This window comes from Chiloscyllium plagiosum, chromosome 9 (genome assembly GCF_004010195.1).
Source record: "Chiloscyllium plagiosum isolate BGI_BamShark_2017 chromosome 9, ASM401019v2, whole genome shotgun sequence".
In the NCBI taxonomy this organism is placed as follows: domain Eukaryota; kingdom Metazoa; phylum Chordata; class Chondrichthyes; order Orectolobiformes; family Hemiscylliidae; genus Chiloscyllium; species Chiloscyllium plagiosum.
Genome location: NC_057718.1, coordinates 88,540,633 through 88,543,625, shown reverse-complemented (window position 1 = coordinate 88,543,625; position 2,993 = coordinate 88,540,633). Strand labels below are relative to the sequence as shown.

The following is a 2,993-nucleotide window of genomic DNA, read 5'->3' as shown; positions in this document are numbered from 1 at the left end:
TGTACTGCACCCCAATATCACAACATTCCTATTTACTCCTTCAAAGTACTTGAATGGCTTCCTATACCTCACCACACAGTACTAAGTAACACTATGCCTGTATGGAAGGTTGGTAAATCACGCTGTGAATACTCCAGCCCTCCTGTAATGGAGTCACAGCCTCACACTTGTACAGGTTAGACTAGTAATCTCAGATTTGTCTTTCATTCATTGGAGACAGGTTTATCCCAGCATTCCTAGTGGTAGTGAAAGCCTTCTATTAAAACTGCAGGATGTACAGATTTAATAGAGGGCTTTCACTTACAGTTATGAATGCTGGGATAGCACTCTCATCAGAAAATCCTATAAGCCTAGGATCTGTTAAAGAAATTTAAACAGAGAGATATGGAGGCAGACACAAAAGAGATAAAGGGAAATGCAGAGAAAAGGGAAAAATAAAGGTGCTTCTTGATTGCTGCCCTTTTATGAGTTTCAGTTTATATGACTTGGGAGTACTTTAGATATATTTGTGAATAAAAATCTGACAGTTTGCACTTAACTGCACCAGAATCCACACCTCCAACCAAATGTTGCATGTGCACTTCTCACTGTTCAACATACTCTGCCAGTAATGTGATGCCACCAGCAATATAATGTCTTTAGTAAGACAAGTCTGACACCTCACTGTCCAGGTCAAAGGAAGGAAGCAATGGTTGGGCTGAGGACTGGAAAGTCTGGTTTGTAAGGGCACATGGATGAGCAATCACATGCCATCTTACGATGCACCCCAATGCTTTTAATTTTAAGAGTTTTATCAGTGAATTATCCTGAATATCACCCAGGGAGATAACCACAGCTCCAAGATCTTCCTGATGCAAAGGAGATGCTTTCTAAATTACTGGTCAAAGGCATGTTGAAAAGCAGACATTTTGTGCATAGTCCCCTAATGACATCAGCAGTGAGATAAGAGGGTGGTGGTCAGCACACTCAATTCCTGCCGCCACTGAACAGCAAATTCTCCACAAAATGTCTGCTCCCAGCTGCCTGTCTAACCAGCATTTTGAAAACCCAGAAACAAGGGGAGGGTAGTGCTGAAAGCACATAGCCCATCGAGTGGCAGGACATGTTTCAGATAAACGATCACACTTGCCTTTTATGTAGAAAGCCAAAAAAAAATCTTAAAGGCACAGTTTGTTTTATTAAAAGAAAGTTACCGTACAGTGAAAGAGTCCACATTAACGCATTCGGAAACCTTAAATTCGGTGCAATTAAAATAAGCAATGGTACGGACAAAAAAAACCCCTGCAAACTGGGACTGATGCCGGGTCAATGCAAGGAAAAGACAGGGTGATGGGTGGAGAAAAGAATGAAATGTGATTTTGTTCCAATCAATGCGCGGTGCATTGAACAACATGGACAGTAGAAGCTGGAATCTTAAGTATTCGGTAACCGCCTAACCCCCATTCGTTATCCTAAACCCCCCTCCTTGCTTCAAATGTAATCGCCTCACAACCATATTTGGACAGCGTGCTACCAAAATGACCTTGGGTTGCTGCTGCAGACCTTTCGGGGAGGGGTGCAGTCCTATTGCAAACACAGAATAAAATATATTATGCATAAAGGAGCGGAACTCAGGACCAAGTTAACTTTTTTTATTGGAGTAAACAATAGAAAGTTTTGATCAGAAGTTGGGAAAAAAAATAGTCGCATGCATTTAAACGGGAGGGGTGGTTTGCAGCACAAGCCGGTGTATTGCATTTATTTGTTCTTTGTTTTAAAAGCACGGGGGATTCCGGTGCACGGTTATAATTAATTAAAAGTGGGGTGAAAGGGGGGAAAATTGCATGTAATGTAATGCAATACAGCATTCGAACGTTGGAGGCCGGCGTTTTGCATTTTTATTTAAAAAAAAATAAAATTCACTGTCTCGGTAACCGGTGGATGAAGGAGGAGGGTTACAAATGAAAGAGCACGGCAGTCGGGAGTTTGCGAGAGGAAAATAAGGAGCGGGCGTTCGGCGAAAACGCGTCCGGGAGAGGGAGCGAAAGCGCGGGCGCCCTCCAGTAAATGGCGGCCGGCGGGGGCCATTCGGCCGGCGCCCCCCTTGCTATCCTGGTCCTGTCGCCCTCGCGCCGCCTCAGCGCCCCGGGAGCTCTCAGCCCACTCCGGTCATGTGACGGCGAACGTAACGGAACGTGCAGCAACCGTTTGGCAGTTTGGTTCGAGGGGAGGGGGAAAAGGCGGCGGCGGCGCGGAGCTTCGGTCGGTCTCTCTCTGGGCTGCGCCACAGCGAAGAAAACCGAGGAGGAGGAGGAGGAGGCGGGGGGGGCCCAGGCACCGCGACAGCGACGGAAACACCGGGGTGTGATTTTTATTTTTTAAAAGAATATATACATTTCCCACCACACGGTTTTACCCAACCCTTTTCCCCCTCCTCCGACAGCGGAGCTGCAGGTCGGTAACCGGGAGAAGCTGGTGGGGGATGGGTGGTGTATGTATGTGTGGGGGTGGGGGAGGGGTAGGATGGGGGTGGTGGCTGAAGGGAAGGGGTGGTGCCCGGGCTCTCGGCGCCTCCTCGCGCGGCCGGCGTGCAGCTCCGCGGCAGGCCTCACATTTCGGGAGGTTTAACGGTGCTGCCGCCACCGGGAGGCGAAGGGGACGAGCCCGGGTTGGGGGAGGCGAGTGGGGGGTCGGTCGCCGGTGCGAGGCGATTGTGTTTTTGCTTTCTCTCCTTAAATCAAATGGATGCCGGTCTTCCCGCCTGTCTGTCTGTCTCTCTTTGTCCGTCCCTCCCTTTTTTGCCCGCCATCCTTCCTCCTCCTCCTCCTCCTCCCCCCCCCCCCCAGTCGGAAGTGGCGGCCTCTCTCTCTGTGTGGTGGGGGAGAGAGGTGACACACACATCCGGTCACACGGAGGAGAGGAGACGGTCCTGGAGAAGGCACACCGCTACGAGACAGAGAGACACAGCCGGGATCCGGGCCATCCGCTCGGCGGGGGGGGGGGGGGGGCGCGGT

At 49.8% G+C, this 2,993-nt stretch overlaps 1 protein-coding gene across 3 annotated transcripts in view; it reads left to right on the top strand.

The window, feature by feature from the left end:
• The first annotated feature begins 1,008 nt into the window (after positions 1-1,008).
• LOC122553038 (zinc finger and BTB domain-containing protein 2-like) overlaps positions 1,009-2,993 on the top strand; it is a 39,445-nt gene continuing 37,460 nt past the window's right edge. For 2 of the 3 annotated variants that reach the window (XM_043696487.1, XM_043696486.1), the window contains exon 1: positions 1,009-2,433. The gene's annotated coding sequence lies outside the window, so the exon portion shown is untranslated. The remainder of the gene's footprint in view (positions 2,434-2,993) is intronic. The other variant, XM_043696488.1, reaches the window with a different exon arrangement.